The sequence below is a fragment of the Chiloscyllium plagiosum genome, unplaced genomic scaffold (assembly GCF_037043375.1).
Source record: "Chiloscyllium plagiosum isolate Xiang-an unplaced genomic scaffold, Cpla_swu_hap1 HiC_scaffold_23, whole genome shotgun sequence".
In the NCBI taxonomy this organism is placed as follows: Eukaryota; Metazoa; Chordata; class Chondrichthyes; order Orectolobiformes; family Hemiscylliidae; genus Chiloscyllium; species Chiloscyllium plagiosum.
This window is the reverse complement of record NW_028270161.1, coordinates 29,602,863-29,621,015: the sequence shown is the minus strand read 5'-3', so window position 1 is coordinate 29,621,015 and position 18,153 is coordinate 29,602,863. Positions and strand designations below refer to the sequence as shown.

The following is an 18,153-nucleotide window of genomic DNA, read 5'->3' as shown; positions in this document are numbered from 1 at the left end:
CTCCGCCTCCGCCGTATCTGCTCCCAGGAGGAGCAGTTCCACCACAGAACACACCAGATGGCCTCCTTCTTTAGAGACCGCAATTTCCCTTCCCACGTGGTTAAAGATGCCCTCCAACGCATCTCGTCCACATCCCGCACCTCCGCCCTCAGACCCAACCCCTCCAACTGCAACAAGGACAGAACGCCCCTGGTGCTCACCTTCCACCCTACCAACCTTCGCATAAACCAAATCATCCGCCGACATTTCCGCCACCTCCAAACAGACCCCACCACCAGGGATATATTTCCCTCCCCACCCCTCTCCGCCTTCCGCAAAGACCATTCCCTCCGTGACTACCTGGTCAGGTCCACGCCCCCCTACGACCCACCCTCCCATCCTGGCACTTTCCCCTGCCACCGCAGGAACTGTAAAACCTGTGCCCACACCTCCTCCCTCACCTCCATCCAAGGCCCTAAAGGAGCCTTCCACATCCATCAAAGTTTTACCTGCACATCCACTCATATCATTTATTGTATCCGTTGCTCCCGATGCGGTCTCCTCTACATTGGGGAGACTGGACGCCTCCTAGCAGAGCGCTTTAGTGAACATCTCCGAGACACCCGCTCCAATCAACCAAATCGCCCCGTGGCTCAACATTTCAACTCCCCCTCCCACTCTGCCGAGGATATGGAGGTGCTGGGCCTCCTTCACCGCCGCTCCCTCACCACCAGACGCCTGGAGGAAGAACGCCTCATCTTCCGCCTCGGAACACTTCATCCCCAGGGCATCAATGTGGACTTCAAAAGTTTCCTCATTTCCCCTTCCCCCACCTCATCCTAGTTTCTAACCTCCAGCAACATGATCCCCTTGACTTCTCCGGACTTGTCCGACCTGCCCAGCTCCTTTTCCACCTATCCACTCCACCCTCTCCTCCCTGACCTATCACCTTCATCTCCTCCCCCACTCACCTATTGTACTCTATGCTACTCTATCCCCACCCCCACCCTCCTCTAGCTTATCTCTCCACGCTTCAGGCTCTCTGCCTTTATTCCTGATGAAGGGCTTTTGCCCGAAACGTCGATATCGAAGCTTTTCGGATGCTGCCTGAATTGCTGTGCTCTTCCAGCACCACTGATCCAGAATCTGGTTTCCAGCATCTGCAGTCATTGTTTTTACCAAGGAGCAAAACTTGACATTCTCTTGAGAAATAAGGGCAGGCAGGTTACTGAGGTGTCGGGGGGGAGCACTTTGGGGCAAATGACCATAACTCTATTAGTTTTAAAACAGTTATGGAAAAGATAAGCTTGATCTAAAGTTGAAGTTTTAAATTGGAGTAAGGCCAATTTTGACAGTATTAGGCAAGAACTTTCAAATGTTGAGTGGGAGAGGCTATTCATAAGTAAAGGGATGGTTGGAAAGTGGGAGATCTTTAAAATGCAAAAACAAGAATTCAGAGACAGTATGTTCCTGTAATGTGAAGGACAAGGCTGGTATGTGTAGGGAGTGCTGGATGACTAGAGAAACTGAGACTCTGGTCAATAAAAAGTAGGCATATGTCAGGTAAAGTCAGCTGGAATTGAGTGAATCCCAAGAGAAATATAAAGGCAGTATGAGTATACTTATGAGAGCAATCAGGAGGGCAAAAAGGGACATAAGATATCTTTGGCAACAGGGTTAAGGAGAATCCATAGAGATTCTACGAATACATTAACAGGAAAAGAATAACTATGGAGAGAATAGGACACTTTAAAGATCAACAAGGCCATCTGTGTATTTAACCACAGGAGATAGTTAAGAGACTAAACAATTATTTCACATCAGCATTTACTGTGGAGAAGATGTAGAAGCTAAAGAACTTGAAGGAATAAATAGTGATATCTTTAAAAGATATCATATTGCAGATATGATATCTTTTAAAAGATATCCATATTGCAGAAGAGGAGGTGCTGGATGTCTTAAAATGCACAAAGGAGGAAAAATCCCAGGACTCTGTGGGAAGCTAGAGAAGTGATTGCTGGGGCCCCTTGCTGAGATATTGCATCATCAATAGCCACAGCTAAGGTGCTAGATTACTGGAAGTTGGCTGATGTGGCACCATTACTTAAGAAAGGTGGTAAGGAAAAGCAAGTGAACTATAGGCTGGTGAGCCTTATGTCAGTGATTAGTAAGTCGCTGGAGGGGATTCTGAGGGACAGAATTTACATACATTTAGAAAGGCAAGGACTGATTTCAGAGAGTCAACATGACTTTGCACGTGGGAAATCATGTCTTACTAACTTGACTGGGGTTTTTTGAAGTGGTGACAAAGAAGATTGATGAAGGCAAAACGGTTGACGGTGTCTAAATGGACTTCAGCAAGCTGTTTGACAAGTCATGGTAGCCTGGTTAGTAAGGTTACATCACATGGAATCCAGAGGGATCTAGCCAATTAGATACAAAATTGATTTGAAGGTAGGAAACAGAGAGTGGTGGTGGAAGGTTATTTTTCAGAATGGAAACCTATGCGCAGCAGTGTGTCGCAAGGATCCGAGCTGGGTCCATTGCTTTTCATTATTTATATAAATGATTTGGATGTGAACATAGGAGGCATGGTTAGTAAATTCATAGATGATACCAAAATTAATGGTGTAGTAGACAGTGAAGAAGATTATTCAGAGTATACCAGGACTTTGATCAGATGGGCCAATGGGCCAAGGAGTGGTAAATGGAGTTTAATTTAGATAAATGTGAACTGTTGCATTTTGATAAGGCAATTCAGGGCAGGACTTATACAATTAAAGTTAGGGCAATGGGCAGTGTAACCAAACAAAGGGACCTAGATGAGCAGGGGCCTTGGTTCCTTGAAAGAGGAGTCACAGGTAGATAGAATGGTGAAGAAAGTGCTTGACACACTTGCCTCAATTGGTCAATGTATTGAGTATAGGAGTTGCAAGGCCATGTTGTGGTTGTACAGGACATTGGTTAGACCACCTTTAGAGTACTGCATGCAATTCTGGTCTATCTGTTATCGGAAAGATGTCGTTACACTTGAAAGGGTTCAGAAAAGATTTAAAAGGATGTTGCCAGGATTGGACTGTTTGAGCTACAGGGAGAGGCTGAATAGGTTGGGGTTATTTTCACTGAAGTGTCGGAGGCTGAGGGGTGACCTTATAGAGGTTTATAAAATCATGAGGGGCATGGATAAGGTGAATAGCCAAAGTTTTTTTCCCCAGCGGAGACCAAAATTAGAGGGCGTAGGTTTAAGGTGAGAGGGAAAGATTTAAAAGGGTCTTAAGGGGCAACATTTTCACTCAGGGGGTGGTGTGTCAATGGAATGAGCTGCCAGAGGAAGTGGTGGAGGCTGGTAGTATTACAACATTTAAATGGTATGTGGATGGGTGCATGAATAGGAAGGGATATGGGCCAAATATTGGCAAATGGGACTAGATCAGTTTAGGATATCTGGTCAGCATGGACGACTTGGAACGAAGGGTCTGTTTTCATTCTGCATAACTGTTTGACTCTATGATTATCCACTTTCTTCAGAGGCTGGGAAAATACTGCCCCAGCAGTTCAAATAGAATACAGGTTAAGAAAGAAGTTACACAGATAAGGCAGAGAAAGGCCATGAAGGGGTTTGAATAGAAATTTTACCATTTATAAAACAGACACAAGAGCAAAACCTTATAGATGCTAGAAATCTGAAATAAAATCCGAAAATGCAGCAGATGCTGAAACGTTAGGCAGCAGCTGTGAAAAGGCTAATAAGAGTTAATATTTCAAGTCAATAATCTTGGGTTCTGACGAAAAGTGCAATAACCACTGGATGGATTTGTTACATGGTCAATGAACTGTAGATTAATGTAGCTCATGTAGCCCCCTTTTTAAATCTCAATAATTACGGTTGAAGTGCATCAGCAGTTAAGCTTTCATTTAAATGGGTTAAAGGTTAATTAATTACAAGTTGTTACTGAAAATTTCTGAGGGAGGGAAAGACAGCTTCTCGTTCTTCATTTTAGAGTCATAGAGTTATACAAACAACGTAATGATTTCAGCACATTCTCCTTGGATTTCCTTCAAAAGAACAGTATTTGGTTTTCTGTATATCATTTCATTTTGTCCTCCCCTGGTCAAAATTCCCCTCTGAGGATGCTTTCCCTCAAAGCCAGCTTCAGCACCCTAAGACACAGAGTTTTACATAGTTTGAATTTGTAAAAGTGTCTGTTTCACATTAACATGACAAACTGTGAATGTTGATTAATCTAAAGTTTTAAGTTAAGATCAAGTATTATCTTTCAATTGAGGCAATCAGCTTTTCAAATGCCATAGTTATGTGTTCAAAGAGTTCCCATGTTCGTGTTTGTTGAGGCTGGAAACAATGTTTTACACCTTACAAAGGCTCATTGTTGTTCAGGGTTAGCTATATTCTAAATAACATGATCCAGAGCTTGCCACACTTCTGGCCAGTTGTTATATAACTGCCAGCTATCTGACAATGAGGAAAACAGTAGAACATTTCCAATCCAACCAATTACCAATCTATCAAACTGTTCTTGATCGTCAATAAGCTGATGGAAGGGGTCATCAGCAGCACTATGAAGCTTAGCAACAACCTGCCCAGGGACACCAAAGCAACTCTGCCCCTGACCTCATTACAGCCTTCAAACATAAACAAAAGAGTTCATTTCCAGTGGTGAGGTGAGAGTGACAATCCTTGGCATCAAGGCCATATTTAACAAAGTGTGGCATTAAGGAGCCCTAATAAAATTGGAGTTAGTGGGAATGAGAGGAAAACTCTCCACTGGCTGGAGATGTACTGGTACAAAAGAAAGTGGTTGTGATTGTTGGAGGTCAATAATCTTAGCTCCAGGACTTCTCTGCAGGAATTCCTCAAGGTAATGTCCTAGGCCCAATCATCTTCAGTTTTTTTTCATTAATGATGTTTCCTCCATCATAACACCAGAAATTGGGATGTTTGCTGATCACTGCACAACTATCATGACTATTTGTAACACCTCAGACACTGATTAGTTTGTATCCATATGTAACAGAAACTGGAGAACTTCCAGGCATGACATGTGATGTTCATTCTACAGAAGTGCTAGGTAATAACCATTTCCAACAAGAGTGAATCTAACCATCACCCTGTGACTTCCAATGGAATTACCTTTGCTGAATTCCCCACGACCTAAATGCTAGTTACCAGTGACTTGCAGCAGCCTTTTAAATGCCATGGTTACAAGAGCAGATCAGAGACTAGGAATTCTGCTGCAAGTAATTCATCTGTCACTGCAATATCTGTCCACCATCTATAAGGCACAGGTCAGTAGTGTGGTAAAACATTCTCCACTTGCACCTTCAACAACACACAAAAAGCTTGACAACCTCCACTGCAAAGCAATCCACTTAATTGGCTTCCCAACCATTACCTTCAACATTCACTCCTTTCATTGCTCATGCATAGTAGCAGCAGTGTGTACCATCTACAAGATTCATTTCACGAACTCAACAAGGCTTCTTCAACAGCACCTTCCAAACCCATGTCATCCAAAACCTAGAAGGATAAGGCAGTACATTTGTGAGAACACCAGCACCTGCAAGCTCCTATCTAAGCCACACACCACCTGATTTGGAACTATATTGCCAGGCCTTTATTGTTGGTGGGTCAAAGTCATGGAACTCTTTGCCTTTCAACACTGTAGGTATCACTAAACCCCAAAGACTGCAGCAATACAAGAAGGCAGCTCATCACCATCTTGTTCAAGACAATTAGGCCTAGCTAGCAATGCAGACATGTAGATACAAAAAAATGAAGCTGAGTTCAAGGCATTGGAATTAAAATAACAAAAATCTTAATGTGCATTTTATGTCAGCAAAATGAGCAGATAATTATATGGATCATAAAACATTAAATAAAATCCTAAGTTCTGCACATTGAAATTTATCAAAATTATATGCGATCCCTATTTTATGTCTTGTCTCTGTAGAGGAATAAATGGACAAGTGGACAAATGGACAAGTGCAACATCAACACCTTAAATAAAAAAAGACCCAATTTGAATCAGCAAAATACTGTATGTAGTGCATTCTGTGATTTATCTGTTGTTCAAAAGAAAATTGTATGGGTTTGTTTACCTGTTCATATAAGAACATTTAGAGCGTAGCTGGAAATGTGTTGCTGGAAAAGCGCAGCAGGTCAGGCAGCATCCAGGGAACAGGAGAATCGACGTTTCGAGCATAAGCCCTTCTTCAGGCTTATGCCCGAAACGTCGATTCTCCTGTTCCCTGGATGTTGCCTGACCTGCTGCGCTTTTCCAGCAACACATTTCCAGCTCTGATCTCCAGCATCTGCAGACCTCACTTTCTCCATTTAGAGCGTAAGCTAAATCCTGTTGAGGCAACATTTTCCTCAGTACCTGAAAAGCCATAACTAAAAGTTTTTAGAATGAATATTGTTCTGGACAGTATCAAACAGTTGCAAAATCAATCGTTTTTAGGCTTGCTGATCGTTTCTTTCATCTTGCTCTTTAATGCTTGTTTCCTTCCACAGCTACTGATTACTGATAGTGGCTTGTTTGAGCTCTTCTTCAGCAGTAAGTGGACCGGAGGATTGTATCAATTTAACAAAATGCACACTTCAGTAATCACAAGCAAAACACTTGCAGTGACATTTGTCATTCTCAATGTCCTTACCTGCTCAGTACTCTTATTGAAATGCTGCGAGCTTCCTCACAAACAACATCCATTTATCTTCAAAACTTTTTAAAGGTAATTCTTAAGCTTTCGTGTGACCCAGTGTATTTATGCTTCCAGTTATAAATAGTCATTTTCTTTATTGATAGCATTTCCTTGAAAAAAGAGAATACACAGCTGAAGATTGTTTGCTGCTTTTATATAATCTTTCTTGTTGAAGAACAGAACAGTGATGAGGAATCATGAAACAGTCTTATCAGCCAATGCTTTTAGTATGTGATTTGATATATTCAAAACCTTGCATAGAGCAGGCACATAAGTGGTGGAAAATCAGGCCCAAGTAACATAAACATCTTCCCCTCCCTTGAGGTCTTCCTCCATAAAATGTTAGGGATTAAAATCTACCTCTTTTCAAAAGCAAAAGCTGGTCAATTTTGTTTTGTGCCCACGGTGAGCATTATTTAGAAAATTACACTAACTAATTTAGTAATTTTGAGTAACTGGACTGTTGGGATTTCGATGAAGGCCAAGTTACTTTCACCAGACAGGTTATCAATTTATCAGAGTGGAATTCTGCCTGAGAAAATTGTATGGGTTTGTTTACCTGTTCATATAAGAGTATTCTTATATGAACAACTGGTCGTGATGCTGTAAAACGAACATTTTGCATATTTGAAAGAATTCTCAGCTAGATTGATGCTTCAATGATTCTGAAGGATGTTTGTTAGAGCAAAGATGAGTTTATTTACCTGTTCATTAAATTCTATTCCTTTCCTACTCCTAGGAAATAAAAGCAGAATCTTTTGGAAGTACTCAGTAAGTCTAGCACCATTTATAGACAGAGAAAAAGAAAGGTAAAATTCCAAGTCAAATATGACTCTTCTACCAGTTCTGAAGAAATCATGTTCAACTCCAAACATTAACCATTTCTCTCTCCAACTTCCTACAAGTTGAAGGTTAGCATTGATTTACTGGAGCAAGTTGTATAAAGAAGAAAAAGTGGCTAACAGCTTGTGCAGTAGTATTTCTGGCAACGTCAGAGACAAATGACTGATGTTTTGAGTTGTGTGTGACTTTTACAGAACTAGAAGAAGAAGTATATTTGACTCAAAACATTATCTCTTTTTCTCTCTCTACAGATGAAAAGTATTTAGTAAAGCTGTATGTCTGAGATAGGTAATTGATTGAAAATGATGTAAGAGAAGCCATTAGGTCTTTATGTAGGTGATATCATGCTAGAATAGAGAAATGGTGCAATATATTTCCTTAAAGGGCATATTTCTGTTGGTGCCTTTGGAAAGTCACTCAAAATTATTAAATTAAGGACCGTTATCTTCTAAATATTTAATAGACTCTCATTTTGAATTATTACTTGATTTTGAGAAGCTTTGTAAACCTTTGTAAATAACTCAGGTAAATAAAAATATACAATACCAAAAGATGGAAATAAGAAATGCAAATTTTTCAATCAAACTAGATCCTGTAAAGTAAGATGAGCTCTACTGTCAATGTAATCAACCAAACTTCAGTCAGCACTTCCAATGTAATTTCAAATAAAAATGATCACTAATTGTTTTACAGCATCACGACCAGTGGTTGATTTTAATCTGCAGCAATTATCTAGATAATTAAATCGTCATTACCAAAAGCACTTTTTCAATAACTATCATTATTATAAATGTAAATTTTATTGCATTAGGCCACAGGATATTTTGTAAAAATTGATTTTTATTGGATACAAGACATTAAAATATTGTTTCTAGGAGAACATTTTGCATATTTGAAAGAATTCTCAGCTAGATTGATGCTTCAATGATTCTGAAGGATGTTTGTTAGAGCAAAGCTTCACACAGTTCCAGAGTGGAAATTCTTTCTTTTGTACTTAGCTTCAAGACTAAGCACTTAAAGGAGTTGATCAACAGCACACTGGCAATATTAAGCAAGTACTTTATAATCATTCTACAGGCAGTTATTCAAGACCTCAAGTTTAACGAGATATTTCTTATAAGATTTCCACTCATCCAGCCAAAAGCTCTCACTACAAGGACTCTTAAAGGTTAGTGGTATCTTTGAGCTCTTTTGTTTGTAACAGATTAAAACAGCCAACAACTCATGTTGCCCAGGGGAAGACAATGTGTTCCAATTGTTGTTCTGGAGGCTTTGTCAGTCTTGCATTTATACATCACTGAACACATCTTTTTGCAATTGGGTTTCCATTGACAATGCATCAGACTAAAGTTTCCAACAGAACATGTTGTAATAACCAAACTATATTTGTGACGTTGATGGAGAAGGAAGGCTATCCAAGACATGTCATCTCTGTCTGTTTTTCTTCCAATAGTACCACAGCATCCCTTACGCATATGTGAGCAGGCAAATATGAAGAACCTTTAACAACATAGCATTTCTCCAGTACTGCTCTGAATTATTTCTTTAGATTTTGAGATTAGATCAGCAAACATTTTACTTCACAGCAAGGCTGGTGCAAAATGCACCAAACTAAATTAACAATAGGGTAAAGCTGAAATTGAAGGAGTCCTAGAAGATTAGATGTTCCTACTTGGATTTTAACTATAACCTGTGAGATATGAATAACTTTTTGTCTTGTATATGCATGGATTTCTTCAACTGATTGTGCCATGCCTCTGGAAGGACATGGCTGGTGTTCATCTTGAAACACACAACATGCAATTTATCTACAGAAGCACAGTCTTCCAAGACATTGTTTCTCAGACAGTCACTCTCATTTTTGCAATTTGGATTAGTCATTGGACTCAAAACATTAACTCTGTTCCTCTTTGCACAGATGCAGCCAAATCTGATGAGTTTCTCCAGCACATTCTGTTTTTATTTTGGATTTCCAGCATCTGCAGTACTTTGCTTTATGTACTTTGGAAATTAGTTTATGATATATTAAATGTGCCGGATGTTTTTTTTGATCTCCTGAGTGTTCTTTTTCCTTTGGGAATCATATATAATATACATATAAAAGCATGATTCTTATGCGAAAGCTTATGCTAGATTTTAAAATATGAATGAAAATAAATACAAAACTCAGACTAGATAATCACTAAAAATGACCCAAGCTTCCAGTTGCCTGCCACTTCAGCATACCATCATGTTCCCACACCAACAATTCTATCTCGGGTCTGTTGCAGTGCTCCAGCGAGCTTCAGCACAATTGAAGAAAAAACATCTCCTTTCCCACTTGGAGACCCTGCAGCTTTCAGGACTCAATGTTAAGTTCAATAATTTAAAAGTTTGAACACCTCCTTCCATGTTGTTTACTCAACCCCACACCACAGGTGATGTCATAAAATGGGGTGCCTTCAGCACAGCCAACCCATTTTCACTCATTTATAGTCCCAATTATCACCTATCTAGTTTTTCCTCTTCTCTGGCTTACTATCAACAACCCATTGTTCTTCTGTCTCTCTGGGCTCTGACTCCACCTAACAGTTCACTCCTTTCCCACAAACCTTTTGTCATCAAGATAAATACAAGCTTTTCCCAAATGCTTTCAGTTCTAAAGAAGGATCACTGAACCCAAAACATTCACTCTGATTTCTCTCCACAGATGCTGCCAGACTTGCTGAGTTTCTGTAGAAATTTGTGTTTTTATTTCAGTTCATTTCGGTGCTCAATTTAGTATTTACATTAGACTTCAGCAGTTTTCAGTGATACTGCAAATTTACACTTCACACCCATCAAAAATGATCAGCCAAGTTACTTCAACAAAGTTTGAAGATAACTATTTGGAAATGTTCGGACAAGTTCAGTTCTAAACTGCTACAGTTCTTCTATTCTCATAAAACAATGTAGAGCATTAATAGAGATTTATAAGGAATGTAGCTGAAATGAAAATCATGAGACTCAGCACCAATAGTTGCTGATGTTGTCTCGGGAGTGAACCATTAATGACCACAGCATTCCTAACAATGGGAGATGCAGCAGTGTCAGATAGCTGAACTTCTTAATCCAAGGCAGCTTGCCAGTTGATGTGGCTGTCAAACCTCATTGCTGCACAGTCAAACAAATATGCTGGGTATGTACAGCAAGGTTCGCAATTGCAAACAGAACACTAAAACTCTGAAGGAACGCACATTTAATACTTGCTGCAAAGATACTGGAATAGCAATTAACTGCATTAATTTGCTAAATAAAGATACATGGCTTGAATTATACATTGAATTAATAACAGAGACAATGTGTTGAAGTGGAGCTCTTTTTCCACTTCATTAGTGCACCAAATTCGGGCAGTAATTAGGAACAGATCAATTAGTAAAGCCAGCAGCACTCCGAAAACCATACCAGTTCAATGTAGAGTTTTATGGTGCCCAGCCACAATGCTATCTGGAAGATCTGTGCAATAAGACCCTCTCAATCAAAAGATTCTCTGAGACAAATCTCCTTTGCTTCAATAGTTCTTACGCTTTGAAAAGAATACACTAGCATTGTAACTGAAAACAAGACACATATTCAAAGGAAGCAAGATATAATGAGACTATTTTTCCTTCTGTTTCAGATCTTAACAAAGTTGCTATGAAATAATTTTGATCTACTGAAATAGAACAAGGATTACCAACTAAAGCAATTCAATGATAAATCATTCTATTCACCACTGTATCAATGTTATGTTCTCTTTGCATGTTGAACTATTTCCTAATTACCAAATTGTAGTTGATATTTAATGTTTAAAAGTTAGAAATGGACTCCTTGATAGCTCATTTGTTTTTAATATCCCATCAGTCAATTCAAGTTGCATAACAAAATACACTTCAAATAGTAAGAAGTTAACTTGAATCAAAACTGGAAAGATTGGTTGACACCTTGGATGCCCTCTGAAATAACGTTGGTTAGAGACAAAAAACTGCAGATGCTGGAATCCAAGGTAGACAAGCAGGACACTGAAAGTACACAGCAAGCCAGGCAGTATCAGGAGGTGGAGAAGTCAATGTTGCGGGTGTAACTCTTCTTCAGGACTGGGCTTGGGTGTAGGGACCTAGCAAGCCACTTCCTTACAGCAAACCAGTAGAAGTCACAAAAAGGAAGTGAAACCAAGCTAGGACCACCTAACCACCAGCATTGACAACCGCAAACGTATCCTATTGACCTAATAAATCTTCCTCACTAAAAATGGGGTTAGTGCCAAAACTGTTCCACAGACTAGTCAAGCAATAGCCTGAGATTTGTGTATCCTTGCTAATCACTGTGCTACTGTGCCGCCCATAGATAGGAGGAAGGAATTCCACCAATGGCTCAAATCCAAGCTCTACAGTCCTACCACATCCAGTTGTAAATGGTGTTGGACAATTAAATCACTCCCTAGAAGAACAGGAAGAATCTCCATAAATATTCCCATCATCAATGAAGCAGGAATCTTGCACATCAATGTAAAAGATAAGGTTGAAGCATTTTCAACTATTTATTAGCTAGAAGTGCTGATGGACGATCCATCGTGACTTCTTCAAGTTGTCCCCAGTAACAGATGTCAGTCTTCATGCAATTTGATTCACAACATGTGATATCACATGAAAGGGCTGGAAGACACTGGTCACAGTGTAGGCTATGGGTCCTGACGGCATTCTGGCAATAGACTGAAGACTTGTGCTCCAGAACTTTCCATGCCCTTAGGCAAACTGTTTATTTCCAGTAACAACACTGGTAACTGCCTAACAAAGTGGAAAATTGTCCAGATATTTTCTTTACTAAAAAGGGCAAATGCAATCTAAGCCAATTGCTGCCCAATCAATCAATGTCAATCATTAGTAAAGTGAGGGAATGGACCACCGACAGTACTGCCAAGTAGCAGTTGCTTTGCAATAACCTGATCACTGACACTCAGATTGAGTTTTGCCAGGGCCACTCAGTTCCTTATCCAATTACATCCTTGGCTCAAACATGGGCAAAAATGCTGAACTCCAAAGGCGAAGTGAGAGAGACCGTCCTTAACATCAAACATTTGACCGAGTGTGGCACCAAGGATCATTAAAACTAATACAGTCTTTGGGAATTGGCAAAGGAAACTTTCTGCTAGTTAGAGCCTGAGCTAGGACAAAGGGAGATGGTTGTAATTGTTGGAGGCTAGTCATCTCAACTGTAGGACAATTCCCAGTGTAACTCTTCTCAGTTGCTTCAGCAATGACCTTCCTTCCAACATAAGGTCAGAAGTGGGGATATTTGCTGATGATTGCACAATGTTCAGTATCTTTCATGACTCTTCAGGTACTGAAACATTGCATGTTCAAATGCAGCAAGATCTGGAAAATATCCAGGTTTGGGCTGACAAGTGGCAAGTAATGTGAACACCACAAGTGTTCCCAGGCAAACCATCATCTTCAACAAGTGAGGATCTAACCATTGCTCCTTGATACTCACTGGGAGGATCAGGATCCTTCATCCTGAATGAACCCAGTCTGGATGTGACTATTCACCAAAATTGATCTAGGCTAGCCACATAAATGCTGTGGCTACAAACATTGATCAGACATTAAGAATCCTGCAGTAAGTAACTCACCTTCTTATTCCATTAAGTATGTGCACCATCTGGAAAGCACAAAACAGGAGCACAATGGAATATTCCTCACTTGCCTGAATGTATGCAGCTCCAACTATACTAACTTGACACCAACCAAGGCAAAGCAATCTATTTGATCAGCATCACATCAACAAATATTTATCTCCTCCACCGGAAACACACAATAACATCAGTGTGTATCATTTTCAAGATTCATTGCAGAAATTCATCAAAGCTTCTTACACACCATCTTTCATACCCACAACAAGAAGGATAAGGGCAGCAGATATATAAGAACACCACCACGTGCAAGTTCCCCTTCAAGCCATTTATCACCTCTTTTTGGAAATATATTGTCATTCCTTCAGTGTTGCTGGATCAAAATCATCACAGGGGGTGGCTTTAACTTCTCCAAAATTGCCTGGGCTTCATTTAGAGAAAGAAGCTTAGGTGGTGCAGAATTTGTTAAGTGCATCCAAGAGGGATTCTTAGGATGGGTCGTACCTGATTTTGTACTGGCTAATGAGTTTGGCCAGATGACTGACCTTCCAATGGTAGACCATTTTGGAAACAGTGATCACAGCTCCTTAAGTTTTAAGATAGCTATGAATAGGAATAAGTTACAAGGTACTAAGTTGGGGGAAGGCAAATTACAGTATTTGCAGCAGCTAGGAAGTGTTATCAGGCAAGTCCACATTTGGAATGTGGGAGTTGTTTCAAGGCCTACTGATGAAAGTTCAGGACCGGTGAGTTCCAGTAGGGAGGAAGGACAAGGATGGCAAAGTAAGGGACCCTTAGATAATGAGGGACGTTATGAATTCAGTCAGAAGGAAAAAGGTAGCACATGTAAGGTTTAGGAAGCTAAAATCAGGCAATGTCCATGAGAAATATAAAGAAATCAGGAAAGAATTCAAGCAGAGAATTAGTTGAGTAAGAAGGGGCATTCAATGACCTTGGCAAGTAGGGTTAAAGAGAATCCCAAGGCATTCGATACATATATTAAAAATAGTAGGACAATGAGAGAGAAGGTAGGACCAGAGTTGAAAAGTGTGGCGCTGGAAAAGCACAGCAGGACAGTCTACTTTTAGGACATAAGCCCGACCACTCAAGTATGAAGAAGTGAACTTGTGCTTGGAGGCTGAGGATGTGGATGAAATCCTAAATGAGTAGTTTGTGTCAAGGAGAAGGATATGGAGGATAGTGAGATTTGTGTGGAGCATACTAATATGCTAGGGCATTTTGAGATCAAAAAAGAAGTGGTGTTGGGTCTCTTGAAGAGCATTATGGTGGATGTGCCCAGGGCCTGATGGTATCTACCCCAGGTTATTGAGCAAGGCGAGAAAGGAGATTGACCAAGGCCTTGACCAAGATTTGTGTATCCTTGCTAGCCACTGGAGAGATCCTGGAGGACTGGTGAGTAGCTAATGTTGTTCCTCTGTTCAGGAACGGAAATAGGGATAATCCAAGAAACTGTAGACTGGTGAGTCTCACATCGGTGGTTGGGAATCTATTGGACAAAATTCTTAGGGATAGGATTTATGCACATTTGGAAAAGCATGGCCTAATTAGGGACAGTCAGTATGGCTTTGTGCAGGACAGGACATGTCTTATTAACTTGATTGAATTTTTCAAGAAAGTGATGAAGGTGATCAATGAGGGTAGAGTATTGGATGTTGTCTACATGGATTTCAGTAAGGCTCTTTATAAGGTCCCTCATGGTAGGCTTATCCAGAAGATTGAGATGCATGGGTTCCATGGTGCCTTGACTATGTAGATTCTGAACTGGCTTGCCCAAAGAAGGCAGTGGGTAGTGGTGGAAGGTTGTTTTTCAGGCTGGAGGTCTGTGTCTAGTGATGTTCCATAGGGATCCGTACTGGGACCTCTAAATGACTTGGATGAAAATGTAGATGGGTGGGTTAGTAAGCTTACAGATGATAGAAAGATCGGTGAAGTTGTGGATAGTGTAGAAGGTTATCAAAGGATACAGCAGTAAATAGATCAGTAGCAGATATGGGCGGAGAAATGGCAGATGGAAGTTAATCTGTGTAAGTGTGAGGTGCTGCACTTTAGGAGATCAAGTGTTAAGGAAAAGTATACAGCTAACGGCATGACCCTGAACAACATTGGTGTACAGAAGGATCTTGGGGTTCAAATCCAAAGCTCCTAAAAGTGGCCACACAAATAGATAGGGTGGTAAAGAAGGCATATGGCGTGTTTACCTTTATTGGTCAGGACATCATGTTGCAGCTTTATAAGACTTTGGTTAGGCCACAGTTAGAGCATTGTGTTCAGTTCTAGTCATCACATTACAGGATGGATGTGGAGGTTTTGGAGAGAGTGCAGAAGAGGTTGCTGCTGGATTAGAGGGTATGAGCCTTAAGGAGAGGCTAGAAAAACTCAGGTTTTCTTCTCTGGAGCAGTGGAAGCTGAGGGGAGACTCGAAGTCTATAAAATTTTAGATGCATAGATATAGTTAACAGTCGGAATCTTTTTCCCAGAGTTGAAATATCTAAAACAAGGGGGCATGCATTTAAGGTGAAAGGGGGCAAGTTCAAAGGGGATGTAAGGGGCAAATGTTTTACACAGAGTGATAGGAGTGTGTATATGCATTGCCAGAGGTAGTGCTGGAGGCAGATATGATAGGGGCGTTTAAGAGACTTTTGATAAACACATGAATATGCAAGGAATGGAGGGATACAAAACAAGGGCAAGCAGAGCGTTAGTTTAATTTGGCATCATATTTGGCACAACATTGTGTACTGGAGGGCCCGTTCCAGTGCTGTACAGTTCTGTTCTATGTTCTAAAATCCTGGAACATCCTCCCCAGCAGCATTGTGGGTCTAGCTATAAATGGACTGTAGTGATTCAAGAAGGCAGCTCACCATCATATTCTCAACAGCAACTAGGATGGACAGTGAATGTTAGGTTAGTTAGCAAAGCCCACATCCCCCAAATAAATTTTTAAAAGCTTGGTCAATGCACTTGGTTCACAGATTAATTAAGAATCTATGCATGATGGGGCAGTATGGTGTCTCAGTGTTTATCATTGTCACCTCACAGTGCCAGGGACCAGGTTCAATTCCAGTCTTGGGCAACTGTCTGTGTGCAGTTTGCCCGTTTTCTTTATATCTGTGTGGGTTTCCTCCAGGTGCTCTGGTTTCCTCCTTCAGTGAAGAAAGTGAGGACTGCTGATGCGAGAGATCAGAGTTAAAAAGTGTGGTGTTGGAAAAGCACAGCAGGTCAGGCAGTATCTGAGGAGCAGGAGAATCGACGTTTCGATTCATCCCATGAAGAGCTTATGCTCGAAATGTTGATCCTCCCGCTCCTCGGATGCTGCCTGACCTGCTGTGCTTTTCCAATACCACACTTTTTAACTCTGATCTCCCGCATCAGCAGTCCTCACTTTCTGTGTTTTTCCAGCACCACATTTTTCCTCCTACAGTCCAAAGGTGTGTAAATTAGATGAATTGCCCATAGTATCTAGGGAAGTGCAGGCTAGGTAGATTAGCCATGGGAAATGCAGGGTTGCAGGGAGAGGGTGGGTGGGTGGGTGGGTCTGTCTGGGATGCTCTTTGGAGGGTCAGTGTGAACTCAATGAGCCAAATGGCCTGCTTCCACACTGTATAGATTCTATGATACGCTACAACTAGCATACAGAAACTGTCCCCTATGGAACTCTTCCATGGACACCTTGGCAAATATAATCTTATTCTAAATTTTGATATCTAAACTCCTATCTAGATGATGTGGGAAAAAAGCATAATTGAACAAGAATATTTAAAAATGTTCTGATCTGCATGATTGTATTAAGCATGAAATGTCAGACAAAGCCACTGAAGCTTTTTTCACAATGTGTGTATGTTTTCAGGATTTTATAATTGATGCTTAGCACCAACAGATGAGTTCTGCAAAAATAAAAGGAAATATTGTTACAGAATAGTTACTAATGTTTCCTGCAACTTCAAAGAGACATGAGATTGTGTTAAAGGAAAATTGGTTCAGACCAATTAGAAGCAATTTTTCTCTAAATTACTATAATTCTGAAACTGCAGAATGATGTATCCAATTTTGCAGACAGGTTAACAATTGTGTTTTAAATCCAGGAGGGAGGTTGGCAGCAATAAGCAGCATTCTCAGTCTGGATTTTTTTTTCAAATACAGAACTGAAAGAACTGCGGATACTGGAAATCAGAAATAAAAACAGAAATCACTCGAAAATCTCATCAGATCTGGCTGCATCTATGGAGAGAAATCAGAATTGATGTTTTGGGTCCAGTGACTCATCTTCAGAACTAGTTCTGAAGAATTTCTGAAGAAGGGTCACTGGACCAGAAACATTAACCTGATTTCCCTCCACAAATGCTGTCAGACCTGCTGAGGTTTTCCAGCAATTTCTGGATTTTTTTCTTTCCGTGGGGCTGGAAAACAGAGGACCGTGTTGTTTCTGGTTGTAAACTTGCCTCCAATAGTCATACACTGGGATTAATTAAACTGGAACTCAGTTTATCATCTGGTTAAGAACAGTGGGTGGGCTTTCATAACTGGAGATCCACTTAGAACCGATTAGCATTAAGGCCTTACAGCTTTATGAGGAACAGAAGGCTGCAATGGAAGGCAAGTAATGCTCAGGGAAGATCAGATCCCTGCAAGCCTACAGACGCTGTAGGAGCTATACAGGCCATGCTTAGAGGTGTTCCCCACTCACCCACTCAAATTGGTGGCCAAAAACCACTCACTCATGTTGGATTTATTGTTAAATTGGAGAGATGGCAACTCCATCTTGAAGTGCCTTACCTCTGGAGGGTAATAGAAATTTCCTAGTTGACCTCCTTTGATTGAGCTATAAAACCAAATTATTACAGATGCTGGGGACCAGAATTAAAATCAGAAAATGTTGGAGAAATTTGGCAGGTCTGGCAGTATCTATTTCTCTCTCCACAGAGTTTCTCCAACACTTTTCTGTTTTTATTGGAGTCTGATGG

General features: G+C 40.6%; 1 long non-coding RNA gene across 1 annotated transcript in view; it reads right to left on the bottom strand.

The window, feature by feature from the left end:
- LOC122561726 (uncharacterized) overlaps positions 1–18,153 on the bottom strand; it is a 127,985-nt gene that overhangs the window by 92,877 nt on the left and 16,955 nt on the right. The window contains exon 5 of the long non-coding RNA XR_015761117.1: positions 6,655–6,809. This is a non-coding gene — a long non-coding RNA (uncharacterized LOC122561726). The remainder of the gene's footprint in view (positions 1–6,654; positions 6,810–18,153) is intronic.